Source organism: Ursus americanus, chromosome 3, assembly GCF_024610735.1.
Source record: "Ursus americanus isolate L20-20 chromosome 3, mUrsAme1.1.p, whole genome shotgun sequence".
NCBI lineage: Eukaryota > Metazoa > Chordata > Mammalia > Carnivora > Ursidae > Ursus > Ursus americanus.
Genome location: NC_142129.1, coordinates 53,423,717 through 53,437,872, shown reverse-complemented (window position 1 = coordinate 53,437,872; position 14,156 = coordinate 53,423,717). Strand labels below are relative to the sequence as shown.

Below are 14,156 nucleotides of genomic sequence, written 5' to 3'. Positions count from 1 at the left end.
AGTCTGCTTGAGGATTCTCTCCCTCTCCCTCTGCCCCTCCCCCCCCACTTGCACACATACTCTCTCTCAAATAAACAAATAAATATTTTTAAAGAAATAGGACTGAACAGATATAAAAGAATTATCTCTGAATAATTTTAACAGCTGATAATTTTTCCAATGTATGTTTAAGTTTTAAAGATAAATAATTTATTCATGAACATATACAACTGGTAAGCTAATTAAGCCTTGATTAGACCAAAACCAAAATTAGTTAGTAATTTTAATGAACAAAGGGGAGTTGGGAGGTATTATTTAGGACAGTAAAGGTCATCTTTGAATAGGTTTTAATATAGGCAATAACAAGATAGGTACGATAATCAGTTTTCATTCCAATTTTTTTTGTGAGGCATGAGAAATACCATGATATAGCAACACTATATTGCCTTTCAATTTTCCTATTTCCCATTTTGAATGAACCTTCCTTAAAACAAATAAAGTATTTCAGGTAATATGGTCTTTGTTGCTCAACAGTTTAGAGCCTTTTCTGCCACATCTGTTAAATTTGACCTATCCAGGTATAAACAGTGGGGTGTTAAATTCCTCACTTTGTTTACCAGCACCACCACCCCCCCCACAGTCACTATTGTTCACTAGTTGGGTGTCAGAGGGTATTGTTTTGATCTAAGTTTCTTTAGATTCTAACAAACAGGAGACAGTCCTCTGCAGGGACCATCAGTTTTCTTGAAAAGTAATAAACTATTTGCCTTGTTATGTAGTCTTTCTCTTGTTTGTACTTAATAAGCTCAGATGCTCAAAGTATCTCCCTTGAAAATGCCTGTTGTATAGCATTCTGTCATTTAAAAGATGTCCTTTTGCTGGTTTGGTGAGTCTCACTGAGTAAGTGGTATAAAAATGGTGTTATTTGTGATATTATTGAATCTTACCTTACCAAACTGACATAAGGAAATAGTCTTTTTATATGTTCATCAAATAACCTAACAACATTCATAACCAGCCCTGTACAGTATATGCTTAAGTCCTTCTTGGTCCTCAGAACTAGTCCCTGTTGCAGCCCAAGACTATACATTTAGAGTTCTGCCAGCATGAGAATGCTGAGCCCTATGTATCTTCTCCAATTATGTATGAAATGCATCCTGTAAGCTGTATGTTGATTATAAAATAAAAACAGCCATAGAAAAAAATAGTATTTTATGATGGTTCATATTGCATTTTATTAAATTGAAAAATTAAATTACTAACCTTAAGTAGGTGACCTAATTATTAATCTCTAAAAATGTCACTTTCCCAATTATATCCTAAAGAAGTCATGTAAATGTGATTTCTACATGTAGTGGAAAGAAAGTATAATGCTCACATCATGTAACAAACACTTGGGTAGCTCTCACTCTATACCATTCACTGATCTAACTGATTCACCATATTAATTTTATTTTCATACTAATACTATAAGAGAGGCAGAATTATCATCTTTGTTTTAGAGGTGATGAAACTGAAGCACAGAGGACATAATTTGCTCAAAGTCATCTAGCTAGTAAGTAGAAGAGATGAAATTTGAACTCTGTTTTGTTGCCTCCTACCTTCTTCAAAAAATTTCTGGATGTTGCTCTAAGTTATACATTCACTGTGACTGTCAGATGAGAGAGGACCTTCACACACTCCTGCGGGGTCCTACACTGTAACAATGTTACCGGCACAGAATAACTACAGATGGGAATATACTGATTTGTAAATCGGGGGCATAATCAGAGCGTACCTCTTGTGGGAGCTCCCAAATGCTCTCAACTCATCTTAAATACATCTCACGATGGTTAGTTTCCTGTCATAGTGACAATGGAAAGAAGACGTCTGGCTTTATGGGAGTAACCTGGAATGTAACTGTGCCTCACACAGGATTTCCAGTGTGTTACAGATGTGTATGACTTGTGGTTATGAGAGAGAAAGAAAAAGAGACTTATCTACTAAGTGTTTGGTAACCCATTCAGTCAAAAGTGTTCAAAGGGAAAAAATCATGGTGTATGAGTCAGACTACTGATCATCATAGGACTTGTGACTTTCCCAGCTGCTTGGAGCTACTCTATTATAGCTTAATACTTTATACTGTTTAATATATTCACATTATTTTGTCTCCATGAATTTTTACCAAAGTAGGTAATTCTTTGGCTATTAAATGTTTGCAGTGATTAGCCATGTTTAGCAGTATTGGTTATTTAGAGCATGTCCAGTATATTTATTCAAGGAATAAACTGTTATGCTTTCTTCAGGCATAAGTTTTTGCTGTTGATTTTTTTTTTTACAGTTTTATAATTTTATTTAACAGTCAGTAGTTAGTTTTCATCCACATTGACTATCTATAGAGTTTTGAAAGCTGTGACAGGTACATGGGTAACCAGCAATATAGAGCTTATTTAGTGAATCTTCATCCTTACGTGTTCTGGACAACCAAATACACATTCAGTGTAGGACATTCCTTATTCCTTTGACCCAGACAGCTCTGTTGAGCCTGGTGGCAATGCACACATCTGGAGTTACCTTTTCCTTCATGGAAAATTTCCAGGCACTCTTTGAGTGCCTGAGGGGCATGGTTCTTAAAGTCTACTCCATGGATGCACTTGTGAATGCCCTTAGTGTACTTCCTGGTCACCATCTCATTAAGGGCAGAACAGCCCTTCTTATCCTTGTCACTCTTCTTTGAGGGAGCCATCCAAGGAACACAGGGATTATGTCCCTTCAGGCAGAAGTTTGATGCTGAGCCATCAAAGGCTCTACCTAAGCACTAGGAATACAGTAGAGAGCAAAAAAAATCCCTGCTGTCATCATGCTTACATTCTAATTGAAGAGGACAAATACATGTATTATGCATGTGCTTATATGTATATATAAACATATATATGATACAATATGTTATATATATTTTATTATATATGATATGTATATGTCATATATATACACATACGGGTAAAAAGAAGGAAAAACAGAGAAGAGTGGGAAATCATCCTGAGAGAGACTGAGACAGGCTGCTATTATATATGAGAGTCAGAGCAGGCTATTTTAATAAGAAGATATTAAACTTCTTAAACTTTTTCTTTCTATGGTCCACTTACGGCATTTCACAATCTTTCCTATGGTTCAGCTCCTCTAAAAAGGAGGGGAAAGATATGTTAGGATTTCCAAGTTGATAACAGTAATAGGAATTTTCTTCTCCTTTGCTATTAACGGTGATCAAATTCTCACTTATGGCTAGGAAGAGAAGAGATGTAAGGTACTGAAGGGGTGACAAGATGATAAATAAGTGGCTGAAACTAGGTAAGATGTTTAAAGGAAAATGGAGATTTTTGTTTTTTTTAACATCACCTCTTCATCCATAATCGTTTCTCAGATTTATCTCCTCTTTTTAATGCTGCTAAAGTAGAGAAAGCCTGAAATATCCTTCATTTTATGAGCTTCCTAACTGATCTCTATCATTTCAAATCTTTGTCCACACTTTTCCTTTCTACTCAGAACCTTCTATGGCTCCTAGTGTCTTCAGGCTGTTCCACATGGCAGACAAATTCCTTCCAGAGCATCTCATGACTAACCCTCTGAATTCTTGTTCATGTCCCATTTCCACACCCACTTGTGACCTACTTAAGAGAGAAACTGTGGGGCACCTGAGTAGTGCAGTTCGTTGAGCAACCGACTCTTGGTTTCACCTCCTGTCGTGATCTCAGGGCCCTGATCTCAGGGTCTTGAGATCCAGCCCCACATTGGGCTCCACACTCAACATGGAGTCTGCTTAAGACTCTCTCTCACTCTTTCTCTGCCCCTCTTCCTTGCTCTCTCTCTCTTAGATAAATAAATAAATCTTTAAAAAAGAGAGAGAGAAACTGCCTTTTGGCTCTGTGTCTCCAATGCCTGGCACACAGTAGGTCTTAATAAACTATTTGAAATAAATGACTCATGAGTGAGGTGGGGCTAATAGTGATTAGCTTAAAATTGGGTATCTAAGCAAATAAGCCACTTTAGCTCTAATCCTCATTAGAATTTGAACTTTAAGAAATACAGTTTTCTTTTAAAAGTGAGTTCTACTATAAAAGTTTTAATGCCATAAAATACACTTGTTTCTGCTTTCTCAGTCCACTCCAGAAAGCAGGTTCTTGGTTTTATAGGCGAATCTTTATCAGAGGTCAAAATAGAAACTTCATATTTTTTAATCTACTTTTTATGAAATTGTTTTCCTTTTGAATTTCTGTGATAATTATTGTTATTGTTGATAATTAAGTATAAAAAATAATCCAGATCCTTTACCCTCAATCTGTATTTTAAAATTGATTTCTATTTAGATTATACAAACTGGAATTTATCATCATTTAACCAAATACTAAAAATGGTATTGAAGACAGACTATTCTAATCCATTTAATCATTACTCATTCAGATTTTCTTAAAACATCTATAGCTTTATGTCAGGCACGGTTCTGGGTTCTGGAGTTAAAAGAATAATAATAGTTAACATTTGTGAAGTATTTTCTGTATGCCAGGTACCTTTCTGTACATATGGTATAAAAATATATCCTTTAATGCCCACAACCCTCTGAGGTATGTGCTCTGATAATTCCCATTTTATAGTCAGGCAGACTACTTAAAGAGATATCGAATAACTTCTTCAAGATCTCTTAGCTAATTAGTAATGTGACTCTACACCCTCAATCATCATTACAGACTGTCTTCCAGGGGTAAGAAGAGTCCGTGCTCTGGCCCTCCCCACAGGCAAGTTATCCATGCTGTCTGACTATTCAGAGTCTTCAGTCCCCTTCTAGATCATCTCCAGAATTCTTTGCCCAAAGAGCCCCAAATTACTTTCAGGGCCATCCTGTGGGTAGACTGTGCCACCCGTATGCCAAACTCCAAGAGAGGAGAAGTAAACAGCTTGGAAATGCAGCTGGAGTGTCCATGCTGGTAAGTGATGGGCTAATTGCAATGCAGAATAAAACTAGAAGAAAGAGAAGAGGAGCAGGTCAGGGGCTAGAGGGGCAACACTTTACACACTGCCAAGCTGCCAAACAGAAGTCTAAAGAGTCTGAAATTTTAAATTCAACCTAGCCTTGTAGCATATTATCAATGTATATTTATCAAGATAAGAAAATACAACTTATTTTATTTAATGATTTCTTAGTCTGGGTTGTATCTATTAAATATTTAGTCGCATTAGGCCCTCCACCATTTTTACTTTGCTTTGGGCCCTAAAAAAGTTAAGGACAGACTTGTCTAGTAATTTATGTATTACTTTAGGGAGAGTGACAAACAGTGAAAACACCAGTGCTTATTGCATAAGAAAAACCACCTCATGCCAAGGTGCTTTTATTTGTTAGTAACTAAATGCCTTTTGGTAAACTCTAAGATGTGAACAGATTACACTGAATCCTATTTTCTAGCAAAGAGTGTTACAGTAAAAGTCTAGTGTATGCATATTTTTAATTTAGTTTTTCCTTTTTATTTCCTCTTATTAATTTAAAATATGTCACAGAAAGGAACATTTTACTGACTTGAATTAGCCAAGCTTGGTTTAATTATTCAGCTGTCATATATTTAATATCTGTAAGTGAATGAATAGGTAAAATAAACATTTCCATACTGCTTTCATGGATTAAAGGCCTATTTTTCATTTTGAAAATCAATCTTAGTGTGACATCCTTTCTGTTTTCAGAGTAAGTAAGTTAGTATAATTTGCATATCAAAGAATAATGGAAGTCAAAATGGTTTCCCCTGGGGTTTTAAAATTTAATTAAAATAGTCCTACCTTTCAACAAAAGTACTGGGATCAATTCATGCTAGGAAACGACTAATATTAAACAGATTTCTTAAAATTACCTTCCCAAGATGCCTGGGTGGCTCAGTCGGTTAAGCATCTGCCTTCAGCTCAGGTCTTGATCCCAGGGCCCTGGGATCCAGTCCCATATGTCCCACAAGTCCCACATCAAGCTTCTTGCTCAGCAGGGAGCCTGCTTCTGCTTTTCCCTCTGCCTGCTGCTCCCTTGCTTATGTGCTCTCTCTCTCCCTTTCTTTCTCTCTCTGACAAATAAATAAAGTCTTTAAAAATAAATAGGTAATTAAAATTACCTTCCCTTAGTTATTTTTTAAATGTTCCCAACTAAAATTAGTTTAGGAAATAAGAATAAGATCATTAAATTAGAATTGCAATGTTAAATTATAGCAGTCTTATTGTATATATACTCAAGATGATTTTTAAAAATGCTTTTGAGTGCTTGTTATTCAAAGTACTAAATGTTCATATTTTAAAACAACATTTAAGGTTTTAAAAAGTGGTCTTTCATGAGAATCTTATCAATAAGCCAACCATCATTACTATAGTGGTTTTGGAGATGTGTTATCTCTCTTTCCCAGGTGTTTTTATTATTTTGTTTTACTTTATTTTGTTTTAATCAACAAATACTGTTACATTTATCAAAGACAGAGTCTGTTGACATTACAGGTCCGTACTGTTGCAGTTTGATTTAGAAAACTGCCTCTCAAAATCACAGTCCCCGGGTTGTATGGAGAAAGGAAAAGTACCTAGCCAGGGGCTAGTTCAAACCAAAGTCCATGGGAGAGACCAAGTTTAGAAATAGAGGGAAAGTCTGGTAATGAAGGCAGGAAGATGAAAGACAAGGAATGTCAGCTCTGAAGAAATAAATGTACCAAATATGTCTTATTAGGGATGTGAAGTGGGCAGTGGCTTTTGGCCAAGGATGTTTTGATGTTTTGCAAGGTTTGGGACCCAACTTGCTTTTATGATAGAAAAAGTTGTTATTTCAAGATATACCATGGTAAAGTGCAGCCACAGTTGAGGTACCGTTTGTTCCACATATACATATGGTACCAAGGTCCTATCGTTTGAATTGAACCACAAACATATTCCCAGCTACAAACATTTTTCCTGATTTCAGTAGCGAGCATTATATTTAGTATAATTCCCTAGTAACTGTGACAGATACTGTGTAGAGAGAGGAGCTGGGTGGAAAGCTTCTTCCTTATGGAATGAGGGATTACCACTATGCTCCAAAGCAGATTGAGTATTATGAGGTTGAACAAAGAAAATAACTAAAAGAAAAATTCAAAATTCTACAAGATTAGGCTGACAGTGGCTGCCTTAAGGAATGCGAAACTAGGAAATGTCTTTCCTTATTGCCAGCTTGCAAGGAAGCTGGACTGGCTGCGCCTAGTGGTGTAAGGTATTCATGGACAGCAGTAGAACAAAGAATGTAAGAAAGTTTTGGGGTGTGTAGGAATTGCTGCAGAACTGGCTGTTCTAGCTGGAAACAAAGAACTCACTGTAGCAGAACTGTATTATTGGCAGAAAAAAATAACCTAGCTGGCCTCTTTTTTAGTACAAGGCTTACCTCCCAAGGTGTTGCTCTATTGTCTTTGTGTGCATTTCTTCAGACTTCTATTGAATTTATTGAATTGAAGATGAGAAGAACATAATTTGCAAAAGAAAACCCTCTAGAAACAATAGATGGGAAGTTCCAAGGGAATTCATTTGGAAGATAGTAACACTGAAAAAAAAAAAACCCTCAGGAAGAGAGTTCCAAGAGAAGTCATTTAGAGGATAGTAACACTGAAAAAAAAAAACCCTCATGAGGAGAGTAAGTTTCAGACATTCTGAATTTTGGTTAAAAAGGTCCCTTTTGATGAGTGTTTCAACCATAATTATCTAGAACTAGAGTCTTAAAGTGAGGGCCAAAGTAATATAATCACGGTGCCTAACCTCTGAAGTTGGTAACGGATACACAAGGACTAAATGTTACTAGTACCAGTGTCTAGTTCAAAGGATGTAGCATGTTTGATGCCTCTTGAAGAATCCAAAGCCACAAAATGCTTGGTGACATTTCATGGGACAGTGATGGGACGGGGGAGGGGACTGGGTTCCTGAGCATGTTCTGAGCCCTGCTGAAGGCAGCACAGCACAGCTGGAGAACGAGGCCAGTGCTCCCTGCGAGGGTGCACACGGTCTTGATATACATGTCCAGGACTAACCCTTGACTACTCGGCGGTCAGCATAGCATTGATGCCACAGGTCAATGCTCTCTGAGAATAGGGTGACAGACTAGATTATCTGGTGATAGACTTGTTAGGGGCAGAAACTGATTTACAGGACTTATGAAAAGTCAGATAACAGGGGCACCTAGGTGGCTCAGTTGGTTAAGCATCTGCCTTCAGCTCAGGTCATGATCCCAGGGTCCTGGGATTAAGCCCTGCATCTGGCTCCCTTTCGCAGTGGAGACTGCTTCTTCCCCCATCCCAACCCTCCCCCTCGATCTCTCTCTCTCTCTCTTTCTCAAATAAATAAATAAAATCTTAAAAAAAAAAGAAAAGTCAAATATCATTTTCATCGTTTCATGATCCAGTGGCCCCTCATGAGAATATACCTTGTGAGAATTCCCTGCCACAGTCCCTGGCCCCAGAGATTGCTAATGGCTCTGTCCCAGGTGGAGGCAATGAGATGTGTGGCTGATCTGGATGATTACATGGAATCAGATGAGGCCAAAAACCATGAGCAAGGGGATGAATACATTATAAAATTTAGGAAAGTGTCTGGTAATAACAAAGATGGGGAGAGTCATATTAAATAAGATCTTAAGACTTTGAAAGAATAGAGGTTGGTACTTTTGGGGGATGGGGAGGTAGGGAGTTAGGGAGAGCCTTACGAGCAGCCAGTGAGAATAAAGAAAAGACTAAAGCATTGGTTGAAGATTTACCCAAAGAAAGATAAACTCTGATAAAGCTGAGTTTTGTTGAAGGAGAAGTAGTAGCTGGACCATGTGGGGACATACGGAGAATATGGAACAAGAATTTCATAGGACAATACAGACTATAGATTAGTTCATTATATAGTATCACTGTTAAATGTCCTGAATTCACCAATTCTGTGGTGGTTTTGTAAGAGAATATCCTTGTTCTTAGGAAGTACACACTAAAGATGATGAGGTAAAACATTGTCAACTGATACATATGTATGAAGAAGTACCTAGTCAAATTCCACACAATGAAATTAAAATGGGCAATTATTATTTGAAAGAGTTTAAGGTAATTAAAGTATTATAGAAGATTAAATTTCTATCCTATAAGGCAGGTGAAAATCTTTTCATTATAATTCAGAATTTTCTTCTTCTGAACCCAAAAGTAAAATGAATTTTATAAAAGACACGTAAGTATTTATGTTCATCTTTGGCACTGAAGATAGAAGAAACTTTACTACAGAGAATAGAATATAAAATATATTATTAATGTGTACTTTAAACTATATTAGTATTAGCAATAATAGTATTAATTACTAAGATAATTAATCTTACATTTGGTATTACTACACACTCCTTTCAATTTTTCATATGGCTGAAGGCTTGCAAGAAGTTCTTGACAGAAAATAAAAAATAATTTTTGAATTTGAAAAATAATTTTATCATCCAGCAGCTGAGCTAAATCTATTTGAAGAAGCATTAAAATAATTTACCCCTTGATTTGAATGGAAGTCATGTAAATCAGATAAGTACAGTGTAGGGATAAATGACTTTAGTTACCCACTCACAAATCTGTAAGATTCTGTAAGTCAAAAGATTTATGTGATGTGCCATTGGCTTACCTTCTAAAAACCACATAAAGTAATTTAATATTGTTGTACATACTATCATCAGGAAAGAAATATATTTCCTCATTGTGCACTCATTGTCCTTCAGGTAACAAAAAATACTCCATCTAAGTTAATTTACAAAGCTAATTTTAAGTAAAATGTATTGATATAATTTACATTAACTGCATCTCTTTAAAGTGTCAATCAGTGGGTTTTGACAGATATATAGGCCTGTGGTACTACTGCTGCAGTCAGCATGAAGAACATTTCTGTCCTTCAAAAAGCTTGCTTGTGCCTCTAAGCTGACAGTTTTAAAACAAAACAGTGAATGATTCTGCATTACCGGGCAACTGGTGGGCAACTGGATGTACCTAACATACAGAGTTTTGGGGGGGTCTTTTAAAATAAATCTTCCATATTATAAATTGTATCTTAAGATAGTCCCATAAATTAACAAAACTGTGCATGCTATAAAGCAAATGTTCTCCACCAATCATGTCCTTTTAACTCAGACTCTATATTTTAAAGTGTTTTTAGAGCACATAAAAAGGAGGAGCATTTTTCTCTGCTTCATCAGCCAGGAAGCAAAACCCCAGCAAAGTTAAATTATCAAGCCAAGGTCAGAGAATAGGCAGTTATGGACAAGAACAAGTTGCCTGCTTCCCTGTTCCAGATTTGGCTTCCTGGACAGAACTGGAAATTCACAAATGGAAATAGCAACTGCAAACACCATTTCAAGTGCTTCTGCCTAATTAGCATGCAGCCCAGAGCTGTCCCCTGGCAAGAGGCTGGGGAAACACAGTTGTAAAAGGATAAGTTCTCCCTTATGCTGAAAAAGTGCCAACCAATCTAATTTAGGCACTCAGCACTCAGTGAGATGTTCAGGCTGCAGCTTTGGTGTTATAACTCAAAGTTTCCTTGTACATGGAAATAAAATGAATTTTCAAAAGGGCACTGTAGTATTTAGGGAGGTCTTTGGCACTGAGGACAGAAAATAATCCTGCTGAGGCAATCTAACATCCTCATCTCGAGAGTGGGACTGATAATAGGAAAAGTAATGACATACCACTTGTATGAAAGAATTATCTTGAGGTACATGGGAATTATTATTGAGTCATTACTCAAGGACTAATAATAGTTTAATTAGCAAAAGCTTTAAATCATACTTTGGCATAATTGTCTTTATGTTATTCTCTATTCCATATTGGACATTATTCAAGAGAAAAGGCTCTGTAGTCAGAAGTGGGTTCCAAGTTCGTCTCTACTCACTTGCTGTGTGACTTTAAGATGAGACTTTCCCTAAGCTATAGTTCCCTATTTTTATAGATGAGCATGCTTTCCTCATAGGATTTTTCTAAACTTTCAATGAAATAATACATGTAAAGTGCTTGGTAGAGGACCCAAAACAGAGTAATCACTTAACAGATATTTATTCTTTTTTATTTTCCTGAATCTATTCTATTGTATATATAGGTTTGCTTTTTCAAGTGGCAGAGTAAAATATAAATACTTCTATGGTCTTTGAAATCTAATTGCAGGAAAGTCAAATGCTAAATGAACTAAAATTCACTTTGGGTCCTAATTTATATTTTTACTTAGAACAAAATTCTTCACAATATAAAGTATTTCTTTGTTTTTCTAACCAAGTATATACCTGCAATGTGACTTCAGATTTAAAAAACATAGTGTAGAAAATGCATTCCTACCATCCTGGGGCATTTCTTTTACATCCTTAACTATGGCATTTGAGGTTTTGACGTGAATAGCAGTATGATTTTTTTTTTTAAGTGGGAGAAAGGAAATTCATACCTGCCAAGAGTTGGAGAGGAAAATAGGAAGAGCCCCTGGAACTCTAATATGTTAGATTAAAAACATTATTTAGAGGAACAGAGTGGGAAACCGGTGAATATTTTAGCTTTTATAAAAAGGGAGTGTGCCTCATAAACAGGACAGTTGGAATGTATGGAAAAGTTCCAGTTAAAACAAGACACAAAGCACATGACTAATATTGCTTTTCCAAGTTAGACAAATGCAGCTTTAACCAGTATTTGCCTCAGAGGGGCCTCTGGAGCCCTCCCTGAATCTTGAGATTTTGATCCTTGTTGAAGTTCCAAGTCTGAAGAAGGAAAGCTATACTGGGAGATGCTGTGCTTTGACCCCATCTTTCTTCCTGAGTTTCTCCCACATCCTTACAAATTTCCCCCAGATGAGTAAGTGTCAGAAGACAGACTGATGTGCTCAGGTAAGGGAGCAACTGCAAAACTGAATTTGATGGTCTTCAGGAGCAATTCTTGCTGTATGTTGAGAACCTGCTTGGCCCACCAAGAGAAACTTCACTGTGTAGAAAATAATATGAACTGCAAAGTCATTTTCGAATGCAAACAACAAGTATTCTTTGCACTCTTTCATCTCCTTCCTATACCTAAGAATATATGTTAAAATATAGAAAATAGAAAATATACATATACATATATACATGTTCATATATAAAATCTAAAAAAAAATCACAAATTTCAACCAGATTTCTGCACTGTACCTGTCCTTCAAAACCTGTCAGGCCCTCCTTCACGTGAAAAGATTCCTTCATCACTAACTCAGGGCATTCCCTTTCTCCTGACATTTCTTATCTGTCACCTTAGCATGGATTGCCTTGTTTATTGTTTTCATTTCTTGTTCTACACCACCAAACTAATGTGCATTTAGGGTGACCTTAGACCTCAGCTCACCTGAGAAGTTCGAATTTCTACCATTGCACCGGTGTACTTAATAGTGTCCTCTTTCAAGTTAAAAAGTGTTCTGATGGTAGAGCATACTTTATACAAGCATCCTCTGTATGCTGCAATCAGATTTTTTTCAAAGCTAAATTGATTAAAGTGTGTATAAATGAATCATAATGTAGGGTTGTGATATGACCTCACCAGACCAGCCTTTTTGTGATGGCCCATTTCAACACAAGTGGCTTCACAATGGTTCTTCTTGTACATTCCATCATGAACTAGAGTTTTGCTTTATGCCATCCCAGCCCACTTTAAATTCTGACTCATGTTGGGATTGCCCCAAACAGGGCAGGGCAGACAGACGGAATGTGTAGCATTGCCCTAACATTTCTTAACCTGCCCAGCATCGAAAGTAGCTTTCCCCCCTTTTTTGTTTTCCAAAATCTTTATGCTAGCATAACACCCTGTTGAACTCACGTGAATTTTTTCTATGTAACAAAGGAGGTTGAAAATTTTCCCTGAAACATAAAGATTACACATAATAAAAACCTAATGAGAAGAAAAGATTAGTGCTATTTCATAACATCAGTATTATAAGGAAGTTGTGCTCAGTAAAAACTACTCAAACTTATAGGAGCAAAGAATATTTGCTGAATTGAAATTTGATTTAGATCTGGGCAATGAGAAAAAAACTAGTGAATTTGGTTGTTTTGCATCTGATAACGGTAGCATTAAAAAGTACTATTTCAATTCAGTATCATTCCCATCACATATTCAGGGTTCTTTAGATAGAAATTACCCTTGATTTAAAATAAATCAGCAGAATTGTACACTATCAGAAGACCAAAGGTAAAGAAATTTGCCACTTTATGTTGGTTTTTTTTTTTTCACATTTGAAAATATCGAGATGAGTTCATCTAGATATGAACTTATCCAGATATGAGTTCATCCAGTAAGCATAATTATATTTATTGCCTTTTACAATAAATGGGTTTCGGAATTGAAGTTTTTTTTTTTAAATGTAAATAATCAAGAGCTATAAAAACCTAAGAAATTAGACTGCCAGGTCAACTTCAACTTAGAATATCATGTATTCATCACACATTTACTGAGTGTGTACCAGATGCTAGACTTGGATACTGGGGATAGAAAGAAAATATATGTAAGCACCTGCCCTCCAGGAACTGACAGATTCATAGTCTTATTTTTCCAAGGAAAAACAAAACGTGTCTCTTCAGAGTGGATGGTCTATGTCATGTAAAGTAATGTTATGCTTAACATTTCTAAAAGAGCATTTACATTAATCCTGCTCAAGTCTTTATTATCTTTCAAAACTCAGGTAAATTTTCCTCTTATATTAGGAACAGTTCTGAGTGGGGCACCTGGCTGGCTCAGTATGTAGAGCAAACAACTCTTGATCTCAGGCTTGTAAGTTCGAGCCCCACATTGGGTATAGAGATGACTTTTTTAAAAAAGAAAAAGAAAAAAGGAAACAGTTTTGAAAGACAACTCAGAATGGGGGCTGCAACTCCATGGTGCTGTGAGGGGCGAGGACGTCTTTACCTTTGTCATTCTTAGCACTGGCTTCCATGCTTAGCCCTTCCATTCAGGGCTCAAGGTGGCTGCTACTAAACCAGACATCTCTTTATAGGGCTGGTGTGCCATTCCCTGTTGCTCTGAGTTCTAGCCATTAATGGCTCACAGCTGCTACGTTCTCAAGAAAATGGCCTCCATCAAAGGGAGCCACATGGCTCAGCAATGTGTAAAGTTTCACCCACCCCAACCCCCAGCCCTCTCTGTGCTACCCTCAGTCAATGACTGACCGATGGGAGA

The 14,156-nt window shown here is 36.7% G+C and overlaps 2 protein-coding genes and 1 pseudogene across 4 annotated transcripts in view; 1 reads left to right on the top strand and 2 right to left on the bottom strand.

Annotated features, from left to right (window-relative positions):
* Positions 1–14,156, top strand: part of ITGB8 (integrin subunit beta 8) — a 79,003-nt gene that overhangs the window by 6,479 nt on the left and 58,368 nt on the right.
* The window catches only part of MACC1 (MET transcriptional regulator MACC1), a 311,257-nt gene that overhangs the window by 265,062 nt on the left and 32,039 nt on the right, over positions 1–14,156 (bottom strand). The gene's annotated exons all lie outside the window — the stretch shown is intronic.
* On the bottom strand, positions 2,285–6,093 carry LOC148110392 (large ribosomal subunit protein eL31 pseudogene; annotated as a pseudogene).